Raw genomic sequence first — 15,126 nt, forward strand, 5'->3', positions numbered from 1 at the left:
CCAGGGTTCAATTCCCAGCACCCACACGGCAGCTCACAACTGTCTGTAACTCCAGTTCTAGGGGAGCCAATGCTCTTGGGAAAACATCGATGGCAGGGGGGCGCACACAAAAGCTGAGTGTGATGATGAACATCTGCAACCCCAGCACTCAGGAGGCTGAGGCAGGAGGATTGAAAATGCTGAAGACTAGCAAAGTACAAGCTAAAAAAAATTAAATAAACTAAGTCATCCACGAGCATGAGGCTCCATCCATCACTTGCTGCTAAACATTCTGCCCAAAGGGCACAGTCTGCGATGCTGGGAGGCTGGGGTGAGGGGTGAGGGGTGGGGAGTGGGGGGTGGGGGGATGGGGGGGGGTGGCTTAGATTGGCAGCTGGCATGCATTCATGTCCAGTCCAAGAAGCTGAGATTTACAAAGGGTTCTGATCAGCCATTCACTGGTCTCTAGAATGCTTCATAATAATAGACCAGGAAGAAAGATCAAAGTAGGACATAGGAAGAAATGAAACCAGAGACCAGTTAAGCTGAAAATTCACATATACCCCTCTATTCTCCGGTGGAAGGAATAACAAAGAAAGGAAGACATTTCCTTCACATTTTTGATGGAATTAAAAGAAGGCTATTAACTTCATATTATCACATCTATAATTTGATGTGAAACATAGTTCTTCAGCCAGATTATAAAACTCCTGTCACTCACACTACTTACACATACTGTCCCCTTATAGTGTATCTTTATCACATAAAGGTAATATGATCAATATAAAACTCTTAAAATCCTGATCAGAAAAATTTCAACAGCACATTAAAATATGATATGTCATGAGCAAGTTGGTTTCATTCCAAAGATACCTTTAGATAAATAAAAAAACCAATAAGGTAATACGGTCCATAAATAGATTCAGGGACAGAAATCCAAGCTGTCAGTACAAAGGCAGAAAAGGCCTTTGCAAAATCCAAACACCTTCATGATAAAAGCCCTGCAGAAACTCAGACTAGAAGAACACACCTAAATACAATAAAGGCTCTGCATGATAAACCTATAGGTAACATTGTAACTGCAAATTAAACTGAAAATCATTTTCTCTAAAAGTCAGGAATGAGTCAGGGTGGCCACACTCTATGCTAATTCAATGTCATACTAGAAGTCTTAGCCAGATCAATGAAATAAGAGCAAAATAATTAAAAGGATATAGACAAGAAAGCAGGAAGTCAAATCACCCCCATTTACAGACAATGGTCTTTGTGCTTAAAGACCCTAAAGCAGAGGTTCTCAACCTGTGGGTCACAAGCATCAGAAAAACATATTTCCAATGGTCTTAGGAACCCCCAACCCTAAATGTACTTTCGTTGCTACTTCATAACTGTAATTTTGTTACTGAGCGGTGTCTCAGTTCCTAAGGCCATCGGAAATATGTGTGTTTTCTGATGGTTGCAACCCCCAGGCTGAGAACTGCTATCCTAAAGACTCTCCCAGAAAACTCTCAGATCTAACAACATGTTCAGAAAAGCAGCAGGACACAAAATACAAAAATCAGTACCTTTTCTATTCCTCAATAACGAACAAACCATGAAATAAGTCAGGAAAACAATCCTGTACACAATAGCTTCAATAAACAAAATACCTACAAATAAGTCTAAAGGAAGGAATTTAAATAAAATATATAATGTTAACACCGAAGAAAGAAGCTGAAGATGATTAAGCTATCCCCTGGGTCCAGAGAAGCATGATTCATATTCAAAAAATGGATTTACCACGAAAAGCAACCTATTAAAAAAAAAACCCTATCAATATTCCAATGACATTCTTCACACAAACAGGAAAAATAAAGTCTTTAAAAAAAAAAGTTCTAAAGTTCACATGTAAACACAAAAGATCCCAAATAGTCAAAGCAACCCGGCACAAAGAGTGAGGCTGGAGATGCCTCAACCCCATAGGAAAACGGAACACAAACAGACATCTAGAATGGGAGGAGAAGGACCCAAAAGTAAACTCAGACAACTATATCCATCTCAACTGTTTGTTTGTTTGTTTGTTTGTTTCAAAACAGAGTTTCTTTGTGTGGCCTTGGCTGTCCTAGAACTAGCTCTGTAGACCAGGCTGGCCTCGAACTCACAGAGATCCTGAGTGCTAGGATTAAAGGCATGTGCCACCACTGCCCGACACAGTCACCTCATTTTTAACAAGGTACCAAGAATATACCTTGGAGAAAAGACAAGACAGGCTGTTTCTGGTCTGTTTTGGTTTTTGCTTTTGGACAGCAAAGGAAACAACATAATGAGGAGATAGCATATACAACATGGGAGAAAAACCTTCACCAGACACTTACTAGGGGATTAATAGCCACAATATATGAAGAACTTAAAGATTAAACATAAACCAAACAAATAACCCAATTAGTAAGTGGACAAGTGAATTAAACAGACGGTTCTTCAGATAAGTATAAGTAAGCAACAATATATGTTAAATATCCTTAGCCATCGTAGAAACGTGTATCAATAGTCATCAAATACAATGACTATTATAAAGGTGCTGGCCACCAAGTCTGATGTCGTCTGTTCTATCCCCTAAACCAGCACAGTGGAAGGAGAGAAGGAACTCCAAGTTTTCCTGACCTCCACATTGTTGCTCATGGCAACACACATTGACATATACGCTTATACACCCAAAATAAATAAATGAAAAATTATTAAAATTACTTGTAATTAGGGTCAGAATAGCCACCCTAAAAACAAAGGCTGGAAAGGACGAGAGAGGAGAGGGAAGCCATCCTTACCCACTGCAGCTGAGAACTGAGAACGTAACTGGTACAGCGGCTAGGAAGTCAGCGTGGAGGGTCTACTGAAGAAAACAGGTATGTTAGCGGATTGGTCATGCCTATTTTGAATCTCAACAGCTGCCATCAACCGCCTCACTCTCAAGAGATCTGGCCTATTAACAGTCCTTGTGGAGGAAGAAAGAACCTCACAGGATCCTCATGTGGTCCAGCCCCTCCCAAGGTTATAGAAGTTGAAAACAATTGCTTGGTATGTGTGTAGGGGAGGGGGGGGCAGAGACTGGATACTTGTCAATCATGAAGGTGCCCAGGGGTCTCAGTTATCACTGCAAGTTACCCAAGCTGTGGGTGGGACTCTTCTCTGCTGCAGCTTCCCCTTAGCCTAGGTTCCTGGTGATATGGCCCGTTCTTTATAACTAACTTGGGTATACCCACTCATTCACCATTGACCAAAATCCCATCTTTGGTCTGTCAGTGCCCTCCCAGTCTGGGATGAATAGCCTTTTTCTTCATATTGTCCCAGGAAAAGTCATGTGACAACTACTAGCTCATTGAACTTCAGCACTCTGAGACTTCTAGATACATACACAAAGAATTCTAAGTCAGCATCTCATAGAGATTCTTGCACACTCATATGCATTCATATGTATTTATATGAATGTATATATATGCATATATATGCATGAAAATACAAATGTAGCTGGGCGTGGTGGCACACGCCTTCAATCCCTACACTCAAGAGGTGGGCAGATCTCTGTGAATTGGAGGTCAGCCTGGTCTACAGAGGGAGTTCCAGGATAGTCAAGGCTTACAGAGATACCCTGTCTTGAAAAACCAAAAAGGAAAAGAGAAGAAAATACAAATGTTTATGCACCACAAAAGTAAAAATGGCTCTATTTTGGGGGCAAAAAGGGAGAAAGTGTTGTCAAGAAAGGGTACTGTGGGGGCAGATATCACAAAAGTACATGATACATACCCAAGAAAACGTCAGAACGAAATCCATTATTTTGTGCAATGAATAGACACTAATGAATGCAATTACTTTAATTACTAGAGAAATTTGCCACTATTATTTTTTTTTTTCTTAATTGAAGACAGGGTCTCTGTGTAGCCCTGGCTGTGCTGGAACTCGCTCTGTAGACCAGGCTGGCCTGGAACTCACAGAGATCCACCTGCCTCTGCCCCCTGAGTGCTAGGATTAAAGGCATTCACCACTACTGCCAGGCCACTATTAACGTTTTGTCACATCCTTCCTTATTTTTCGATATGCAACCATGTACATGTGAACGCATGACGAGATTAGTGGGTTCTTCGTTCCTGTCTGGGGAACCGAACCACCACCTTCTGCATGTTAGGCAAAACAGAACCACTGAGTGCTAGTCCAGCACTTCGTGTACTTTCACTTTGAAGTAGTGTCTTACTAAGTTGCCCAGGCAGGCCTTCAACTGACAATCCTCCTGCCTCAGTCCTGTAGCAGCAGGCTCAGCTCCTCCGTTGGATTTTGTCACATAACTCACAAACACTGTTTTGCAAATAAGTACTGGATCATTTGTGTTCTCTTCTCATACGTTCTTGGCAAGTATTCCTGTGGTTTACTGTTAAAAATAGACCTGGGAAGCACACGGGGACATCTATACCAGCACTGAGGGCTGAAAAGGTGGGTCAGTATCAAGTTCACCTGTATCAAGTTGGACAAAGGGATTGTCTCGTTGTTAAGCAGCAGTCCTTAGAAATGCCCTCCTAGGTTAATACCAAAACAGAAAAGGAGGCAGGGTAGAATCCTTTCCTAGATAATCTATTAGCTGCCCGAAGTGAGAAAAACCCTTGCGGGCAATGACTACTGACATCATTTGTGTCCATAATATTATAGTTATAAAGGGTTTTTTAATACATGTAAGAAGATTTAGTCAATTTAAAAAGCATGACGAATAGTTCTCTTACACGCAGAAAAAAACATTCTAGCACAGATACAGATTTTCACACTATGGAAATGAGGGAGGGGGTGGAGACTGGGCAGCATTTATCTACAGTCCTCACGAAATGAACACATGCACAAACTGATCGGGGTGCTTTTTGTTTGTTTAAACCGACAGATAGCCAAGTGTATATACTTTGGCTAAATGTAAGTAGACGGTCACATCCATCTAATTAGCAAGCGTCTGACCTCGGATAGCTGGCGTATTTGTGGTGCAGGCACATACAATCCACTTTTCAAGAACACACTGCATTTCACTAGCTGTCCTGTACACTAGATCTCTCGACAGTTTACTCTTCCCAACTGCAGTTAGCTCCCTTTCCGAATTTGAACACGATCAGCCATCGCTGGAAATGGGACTCTGCATCAATACCCTGCCCCAAACCTGCTCTCCCCCACATTTCACTTCCACCAAATGAGCCGATTCTCTACATATAGGTAAACACTGCATGAGGTGCCAAGGAGTTATAGACCAAAGCTATCATTGTTTATTGGTATTCACCATCCGGGAAGAGAACACTGGCATCAGTCCTACTTTTGAACTCTAAAGAAAACAGTTTAATAGAAAAAGACCTAAAATACATCTCTATAGACAGTATTTAGAAGGAGCTGACCCACATCCAATGCCTAATTCACAGCCAACACCACCAGTAGTTCATTTTAATCAGCTCTCTAGCACCAGTTTTAAATTAAACACACTGTTCTCCCACACACATCTCACTGCCTTGTAGACTCTGCCAAATGGTAACATTTAAACTTGTTTACTTTCTTTCAAGGGGTTTAGATTTATACACTGTTGCACTAAAAAATACTCCTCAGCATAGAATCGGCACCCAACACACTCACCCAGGACTTTCCAAATAGGTTCTGCAAATTCAACTCCTTCCCCATTGACCGAGTGTCGCAATGTACTTGCTTGACCATTGGAACCAAGACGCTGTTAGCCTCAGACTGGAGGGGCTCACAAAATGTAACCAGCAATCGTTTGTATCAAATGGAACAGTATCATCAAATGAGCAGCCAGGGGGTTTGGACTGCCACTTGAGAAGGCTGAAAAAGGACACCAGGAGAGACAGTCGCTAATTAATTCTTCTCCGCCCCATCAGGCCCAAATGTTTCAAACAGCAAGAGAGCTGGGAACACAGTTTTGACATTGTTGAGATAATGACTTGATTTGCTCCCAAAATGCAGGGAAAGCTGCCGGGCGTCTATCTGGTGAGAACCATTCATACCCTGTTCTCAGGGCCAGAAGCAAGGCTGCTTGGAAGTCGGAGAATACTTGCTCTTGCTTTCCAAGACTGGCAGTGGAAGGGAGCTGACTAGCAGTGAAGGGGCCACACACTAAGGGCCTTGTCAACCTCACAGTGAATTATGGGCTGCTCTTGATTAGCCAAAGCAATGTTTCTGGGTTGCCAAAACAGAATTTGCTGACCCAGGTTATTAAAATGCAAATGTCCAACAAAGTGCCTGGAGGGAGGAACGCAGACACACAGAGTATCTACATTTTGTACATGTGGGCTGTGGAAGGCTGCAGGAACCTCAACAGTGAAGACCTCCTACCTGGTGACCAGGAGACCCGAGGTTGGGAACACTATGGCACAGGTCGGGGAGGCCTGGAGACAACTGCCACAATCCGGAAAGACCTGGGCCACTGTTCTCACGAATGCCTCCAGACTCACCTGCCCCACTCTCCTCATCTGTTCGTTTGCTTGTTTTGAGACAGGGCTTCACTAGGTAGCCCTGGCTGTCCTGGAACTCACTCTGTAGACCAGGCTGGCCTCTGTAGACTCAGAGATCTGCCTGCCTCTGCCTCCTGAGAGCTGGGATTAAAGGTGAGCGCCGCCGCCGCCGCCGCCACCACCAGCTCACAGCCAAATCTTAAAAGATTTGTCCATAAGGACCATTTGGGCCAAGGTATTGTTGGGTGTTTAAGAGGGGCAGTTTGCAGAATGAACACATGCACCCTGCTATGGTGACATACAGGAGAGAAGTCCATCCAGGATGTCCACTCACCAAGCTATGCACCCAGAAACTGTCCATCCAAAGGGGCATATTCCCCCTGATCTGCACAAGGCCCCCTCTAGGCCAGAGGAAGTACTGTTTGCACAGAGCTCCTGGCTCTCCATTTGAAGCAAGCCAGGCAATCACCCAATTACTTACATGCTTCTTATTGCCAAACCCCGCAGAAATGACTCAATTCTCACTGCTCCACAGAATCTGACACTAGTGACTCCTCCCTCTTGAAAATGCACCCTCTCAGCTTGCTCTGCCCTCCCGGCCATCAGCCTCTGCCTCCTTTACGGGCTGTTCCTTCGGCTTTGGCCTCAGCTTTCTCTTGTTCCACCACCCTAACCAGGTGATCATAATACCTCACAACTGCACTGCCATCCGTATAATGACCCTTCTCCTTTCCAGTCAGCAGTCTCTTTTAACACCCACCAAAATCTGCCCATAAATGAGCTCACTGTCCCCCACCAACGTCCCAGGATTTCTCTTACTGAGCAGTAGATTGATCTCCCAAGCACCCGAGCCAGCACTGGCCTTGACTCTCCCCTTCACATTCCACCAACTCTCTAGTCTATTCACCTTCCTCCAGCCAAGCCTTAGGCTGGGCTAGCTTGCCACCCACCTGGGTATATTCCTGGGGCTCTGTTCTCAGACCTTTCTCACATGCTTACACTGGAGACATTTTCTCCAACCTGCTACTTCCTGTCACATCACTCACCAAACGAAAACCCATCAAGATTTCCCACCATCCTCCAGAAAAAGTGCAAGATTTCTTCCCACAGCATACCTCTATGATCTATACACACCCAACTCTACTCTCCAGTGTGAAGTCTCAAACTTAGCTCTCTCTGGTCTGAACACAACAGTCTCCTCCCGTTTCAGGGCATGTGCCTCTGCCCACCTGCTCAGCTCCACCTTTCCCAGCATGTTTCAGCTCTGACTTTCTCTCTGAATTGTTCCTACTGTTTAGGTGTACAGGGTCGAGCTTCTCCCATTAGAACACTGACTGATGACTGGCCTATTTCCCAAGTACACAAACTCCATTTCTTTTAGCTATAAACTAGTCTCAATCTCACTTATTCTACACACATTGGCTTGTCTCTCCATGAACTGCCAACTTCGAGTCTGCTGTGACTCATTATTGCCAATAAACACAGTAAGTACCAAGACTACAGGACACCCTCACTAAACTAGAGCCATAGCTGTATCTGAGCACACAAGACACAGGACTGCCCTCAAGAGATATACCAAGGCAGGTGGGCACTTGCCACCAACCTTGACAACGCTGAGTACAATCCCTAGGACCCACATAGTAGAAAGGAAAAACTCAGCACTGTGTGCACATGCACGCACACACACACACACACACACATACACACATACATACACACACACACACACACACACACACACACACACACACACACACACACACACACACCATTCCAGACCAGAATAGCATATTTAGAAGTTGATTACACACCATTATCAGTGAAACTTATGCCTCTTGTGCAAGGATGGTTCAACACATATATGTGCAAATCAATATGCATGATATGCCACATTAACAAAATGAAAGATTACAATTTCATAATCATCTTAATAGGCGCAGAAAAGGCAGCACAAGTCCCACCTAAGTACTCAGCTTTTGACCATACTTGGGCACAAACCCAGCTTATGGCAGACACGTCATCACCCCTCGCCTACAACCTATATAATCTCCCTGCTTTTGTTTGGGGGCGTGCCTTCTCTGGCCTTGATCCCTGGGACTGGAGAACCCCACTCTGGAGTAGCTTTGTTCAAATAAACCTGTTGTTATACTTTTTCAGTTTGGCATAATCTGGCTAACTGCATCGGTGGAGAAACCTATTATGGGGTACAGAAAACCTATTATGCAGGTTTCCAGCTTTCATGATCTACCGGGCAGGTTGGGGTGGGCTTTGGTGGTGCAACTGTCTTCAAGTTAGATCTGCTCCTGTGAATAACCCCAATAAATTTATTGGCTCACCAAGCTGGACCCTGGTGGGATCCTTACCTTGGTCTGCCATTAGTTCCCTATCTGGCATAAGTAGATGCTTATTCTTGTCTCTCAAGGAATGCTGTCATACAAGAGTAGTCCAGGCTGCAAAACCAGCATGAGATACATTATGAACTATCCAAAAAGCAGAAATTAAGAAAATTATCTCATTTATACTAATAACAGTAAAGAATAAAAAGCTTAGGAATGCCGGCCAGCAGTGGTACATGCCTTCAATATTAGCACTTGGGAAGCAGAGGCAGATGGACCTCTGAGTTCTGAGTTTGAGGCCAGCCAGGTCTACAGACAGGACAGCCAGGGATACACAGAGGAACCTTGTCTAAAAAAACAAAACAAAAACTTCGGAACAAATTAAAGCAAGAAGAGATCTGTAGACACAAAGCCACAAAATATTTATAAAAGACACTGAAAAGGATACAAATAAATAGAAAGATAACCGTGTGTGCATGGATCAGAATATAGTTAAAATGACAATATTATTAAGCAATCTATGGATTCAACACAATCCCTATCAAAACGCCAGTGACATAGCCAGGCAGAGTAGTGCACATCTTAATCCCAGCACTAGGGAGGTGAGAAGCAGGCGGATCTCTGAGTTTGAGGCCAGTCTGGTTTACAGAGGGAGTTCCAGCACAGCCAGAGCTAAACAGAAACACCTTATCTCAAAAAAAAAAAAAAAAAAGAAAAGAAAAGAAAAGAAAAAAAAAGCCAGTGACATTTTTTAAAAGGAACAGAAACAAGTAACAAAAATAACAAAACCCTTAAAGTTTGCATAAAACCACAAAATACTCCAAATTAAACAATTTAGAGAAAAAAAATTGGACATGATACGTAAAAACTGGACATTTTTCAACCAGTAATGTTTGTAAGTATCTCTTTTTTTACATATTTACTCTGCCAGAGGTCATACAGACATATCTGAATTAGACTCTTTTAATGACCATTTATGGGACTATGACTATGAGAGTCATTGAATTATCAATGGGATTCAAATGCAAATTTGACTCCTAACCTTATATTCTAAACCAGTTTTCAAACAATTTGCTGGGCCTGGGGTACCAGTCTGTAATCCTAGGAACTTTCGAGGGGGAGACAGGAGGAGGATCACAAGCCTGAAGTTGGTCTGGGTAGCTGAGTGAAATCCTAGAAGTTCAAACTTTAAAAAGAGGGGGGCGAAGACGACACTCAGTAGGAGAGTACTTGCCTGTGATGTAAGAGGTCCTAGGATGTGGGGCGTTTACCCAACCACCCCCACAGTTCCCCAGAGTTTTCTTGAGTGCGAGCAGCAGGAAATATTCGATAGAAGGATTCATTGCGGAGAATCTTGAGGAGATAAACAGATAGAAAATAAAGGATAGCTTCGAGAGGGCCTGGAACCTATTCCAACGGGCCCCGACTGTCTCTGCCCCAGGGTTTTTAATAGAGACGCCAAGGGGTGGAGCAAAAGACCTCCTCCCCCAGCACGGCCAAGTGCAGACCATCTCAGACACCTGCACTCAGGCCCGTGGTCTAATCATCCTCTATGCGGACCTGCTGGGTAAAGCCACGAGGAACCCGAGAACGGACTCCCACACTAGGATTAACTGCTTGCAGGGGAGGCGGGGGAGGGGAGGGAGGGAGGGACTGAACATGAACCCCCTAGCTTTTGTCAACTCTAGGAACTGCTGAAACCCACCTGTGTGAAGGAACCGCTGGGCTTTGTAATTTAGTCAGGAGTGTTACAACTTGAACTAGCTGCTGTCAACTCAGCGTTAAAAATAGCTCTGGCCTGAGGCCTGCAGGCTTCTGGGGTACTTGAGATTGCTTTGTCCATCATGAGGTAACCTTTGCCGAAGAGGAGCTGTAAATCCCCTTCTCTTTCCAGGGAGAGCCGAGGACAAGCCCAGGATGCGTAAGGCTTCTTTATGAAATTTTTAAAACATAAAATACGGCTTTTAGGCCCCTTGTACAGGTTGCCTGGGACAGGGGCATTTACATTTGCAGGCCTTGTTTGTTCCATGGCACACTTTGCAGCAGCATCTGTCTCAAATACCCACAAGCACCCTAAGTCGCTGCTATGATCGGCTGCTTTTTCGGATGAGGAGCAGGGGCGCAGAGCAATCCCAGGCCTCGAATGTTCTTCCCATCTTTCCCCAGCGGATTCTGCCACTGCAGCCATTTGATCCTCACTGCTGCCCCAAGCGACTCTGATCCAAGACAGGGAGATGAAGACCTTGACCAGGGTGCAGGCCACAAGCAACAACAAAGGAGTATGCGAGCCCAGGGCAAGTTGCTTCATGTATTGAGAAGCCAAGCCGTCACAAATCCCTATCACCAAAGAAACTCAATACAGTAGCAGGATTAAGAAATCAGCCAGGTTGGGGGCGGGGGGGGGGGGGGGGGGGGGGGGGGGGGTGCACGCCTTTAATCCCAGCACTCAGGAGGCAGAGGCAGGGAGGATCTCTGTGAGTTTGAGGCCAGCCTGGTCTACAGAGTGAATTCCAGGCTATCCAGAGCTACAGTAGTAAGAGACGGTGTGGTGCTTTCAATGAGAATGGCCTCTCGAGACTCATATATTTGAATGCTTGAACCTCACTTGGTGTAAAGGAGAAAGATCAGGGGGTAGGGCATGATTGGAGGAGGTGTGTCAATGGGGGTGGGAATTGAGGTCCAAAGGCCCTCACCCTTTCCAGTTAGCTCTCTGCCTCCTGTCTGTGTCTCAAAATTTAAATAAGCTCTTGGCTATTGCTCCAGCACCAAGCCTGCCTTGCCTGCCTACTGCCATGCCCCCCCCCCCCATGACGGGGAGCTCTCGGAAACGGTGAGGCCCCAATACACTCTGTGTCTATAAATAGCCTTGGTCGGAGAGTCTTAGCACAGAAACAGAAAACTCATCAAGACACCCTGTCTCACAACGAAAGGAGGGGGAAGGATGGAAGGAAAGAAAGAAGAGAGGAAGGAAGGGAAGAAGGGAGGGGAGAGAAGGGATGAGGGAAGGGGAGGGGAGGAAAAGAGAGATACCCACGAAATGAAAATCGGGAAAACTGTCTCCCTTCACTGCAGGTTTCTCAACCTCAGGCCTTGTTGATATGCTGGGCTATGTAATTCTCACTTGGGGACTGTCATGGCATCATGGGGGATTGAGAATGTCTCTACCCTGCATTCTGTAGGTGCTGGTGGCACCTCCCAAGTCATAATGACCGGAAATGTCTGTGCATTGCTGAATGCCCATGGAGAAGCCTCACTGCCCATCCCCAACCATCTGAGATCCACGGCTCTGAGAAAGGCAGGTGCTGTAGTCATCTAGCACGATTATTTCAGGTTATTCACTGCAAGGCTTCATCTTACACAGGCCAGTTCAAGTTTTCAGACTTCTTTTCTAACATATTGAGAGGCACATCAATCAAACGCAGAAGCAAACTTAACAATCAAAAAAAAAAAAAAAAAAAGAGAGAGACTCAAAATTCCTTGCTTATCAAGGACCTGAGAGTACTTAGAGATGGTGTTTACATTCTCCTAAACCAGTAGTTTACTGAAAAATTAATTTAACCCATAGTGCTTTGATCTTCTTGCACACTATTTCCCAGACGAGACCTGGCTTGTAAGGGCCCGACAGGCTAGCCAGCTGCCAGATGGGGGCGGGCATCAAATTCCAGGTGTCTTAAGAAGGGGCTTCTCCCTCCCCCCCAAAGGAACCCTGCTCAGTAACATGCCAAATGCCACAGAGGGGTTCAATTTTCCAACAGAGAACACAGGATCAAACAACAATTCACCTTCAAAGAAGAACGAGCCCTTCGGAGGCACCTCAGCTTTCTACCCCAGCACCCCCCTGCGTCAGTTATGAATGGGTGTCTTCTGGATGGTAGGCGTCTTTCCTCAAGTCACAATAAGGACAGTCACAGCTCCAGTGGTCCCTCTGCTTCCCTTTCTCATTGCAGTCACTAAGACGAGGGGCGCGGGGTGGGGGTGCAGGGACCCTACTCTTCAGTTCATCTAATACCGAGGTTCTCAACCTTCCTAATGCTGTAACCCTTTGACACAGGTCCTCATGCTGTGGTGACCCCCAACCATACAATCATTTTTTGTTGCTACTTCATCACTTAATTTTGCTGCTGTTACGAATCATAATGTAAGTATCTGCGTTTTCTGATTGTCTTAGGTGACCCCTGTGAAAGGATCATTTGACCCCAAAGGGGTCATAACCCACAGGTTGAGAACTACTGATCTGATACCTGACCTGCAAGGTGTATCCAGTGTGAAAGATGTACCCTGAAGAAAATGCTCATATTGCACTATTCAAGTATCACCTGTAAACACGGACCAGATGGTTGACTGTATTATGTTTGGATTCACATGCTGCCTTGCAGGGCAGGCAGGAAACTGTACCTCTTGAAACTGCTTTACTCCTAATTCCCAAACCTGTGAACACATCATAACTTACATAGCAAAAATGACCCTGCTGGCCAGACAGAGGCTAAGGATGCTGACATCGGGACCATATCCTGGATTACCCAAATGGGACCAGTCTAATCATGAATCCTAAAAAGCCAGAAGAAATGCCAAGGAAGTTTGAAATGTAAATGGGACTCACCCCTTGAAAATGGAGCTAGGGAATGCATACTGCCTCCATAAGCCAGGACCAGAAGGGGATCCTGTGGTGACTTAAATGACAATGGCCCCATGGATTCACATATTTGAATGCTTAGTGGAACTGTTTGGGAAGGATGGGGAGGTATGGCATGGTTGGAGGAGGTGTGTCCCTGGGAGTGGTCTTCGCTATTTCAAAAGCCTGTGCCATTTCCAGTTAGCTCTCTACCTCCCGACTGTGTCTCAAGATGTAAGATCTCAGCTACTGTTCCAGCACCATGCCCGCCTGCTGCCATGCTCCCCACCCACGCTCCCCATCATGATGGGCACGGACTCTAACCCTCTGGAACTGGAAGCCCCCAATAAACTCTTCCTCTGATAAGTTGCCTTAGTCGTGGTGCCTTAGCACAATGTTAGAAAAGTAGCTAAAACAGGTTCTCTTCTAGAGCCTTCAGAGGAAGCCAGCCCTGCCTACCTGTGGATTTTACTCTAGAGCACTGGTTCTCAGCCTCCTAATGCTAAGACCCCTTAATACAGTTCCTCATGTTGTGGTGATCCTCAAACATAAAATTGCTTTTGTTGCTATTTTATAACTGTAATTTTGCTACTGTTATGAATCATGATGTACATCTCTATGTTTTCTGATGGTCTTGTGACCCCTGTGAAAGGGTCGTTTGACCCCCAAAGGGGTCGAGTCTCACAGGTTGAGAACCACTGGTCTAGAGAGATCCATGTGGAACTTCGGGCCCATATCCTCTAATAGCAGAATCTGTGTTTTCAGCATTAGATCTGCGCCTTCTACTACAGCAGAGATGGGAAAGTGATGCAGCTGAGGGAACCAGGCAATGGTAAGAGGAAAGGTTAAACACACAGGAGCAGCTTTGGAATCACATGCTGTGTGGAGCCTGCAAGAACTGAGGAGAACGTGGTGGGAAATTTACAGAATGGCTGAATGGGCTGGTTAATAGAAATACGGGTGTTACCTGGCTCAGAGGGAAACATGGTAAACAGCACGTATCACCTTAGAGAATACTCAGATCGCAGAGAACAGAACATGAATCCCAGCCCATTTGCTGCCTATGTGCACTAGGGAGGTGAAGCCTCCTGGCTAGGGGCCTGGTGCTTAGGACAGCTTCCCCATCTGTCACTCACTCAAACTGCAGAAGGTGGTTTTCCTTAGAACATTTTGTTGCTGTTGTTTTGGTTTTTCGAGACAGGATTTCTCTGTGTAACAGCCCTGGCTGTGGCCTCAAACTCACAGAGATCCACCTGCCTCTGCCTCCTAAGTTCTGTGATTAAAGGCGTGGGTTACCACACCAGGCTCCTTAGAACATTTTTATATCCTAGTCATTGGACCAGGGTCAACAGCCTCTCTGCGGCTTACTCCAGGGCTCACTCAGCAATCCAGCAATCAGGGTCACACAGGGAAAAAACTCTCAGTTACAACAGGGCTTAACAGGGTGAACACTGGAAAAGTTATGTGAGTTATTTTCTGCTTGGAGAAGAAAATGACTGACAGATCGTGGTCTTCCTTTCTCCCACAGGAAAGCATGTGATACGATTTCTCCTGGGACAGACTTGGGGACCTGGCATGGAGAGGGGAACCAGACAAATGGAGTTCATTCAGAAAGCCGGTGCTAAATGAAGGCAAGGCCTGGGGACTCAATGGGACTATTCCAGAATGCAGGGGACAGAGGTACCAAAGTCTGGGGATGCTGCCCAAGGCTGCAGAAGGCAGAGGGGAGGCTCAGCTGTTTCTCAGA

General features: G+C 45.3%; 1 protein-coding gene across 2 annotated transcripts in view; it reads right to left on the reverse strand.

The window, feature by feature from the left end:
- The window catches only part of Kank1 (KN motif and ankyrin repeat domains 1), a 203,411-nt gene that overhangs the window by 162,441 nt on the left and 25,844 nt on the right, over window positions 1–15,126 (reverse strand). Inside the window, exon 1 of one of the 2 annotated variants that reach the window (XM_052762154.1) lies at window positions 2,778–2,834. The exons of the other annotated variant lie outside the window; for it this stretch is intronic. The gene's annotated coding sequence lies outside the window, so the exon portion shown is untranslated. Of the gene's footprint in view, window positions 1–2,777; window positions 2,835–15,126 lie in introns of those variants that run through there. 2 annotated transcript variants of the gene reach the window in all.

Source organism: Peromyscus californicus, unplaced genomic scaffold, assembly GCF_007827085.1.
Source record: "Peromyscus californicus insignis strain IS unplaced genomic scaffold, ASM782708v3 Scaffold_4__1_contigs__length_199733344, whole genome shotgun sequence".
Taxonomy (NCBI): domain Eukaryota; kingdom Metazoa; phylum Chordata; class Mammalia; order Rodentia; family Cricetidae; genus Peromyscus; species Peromyscus californicus.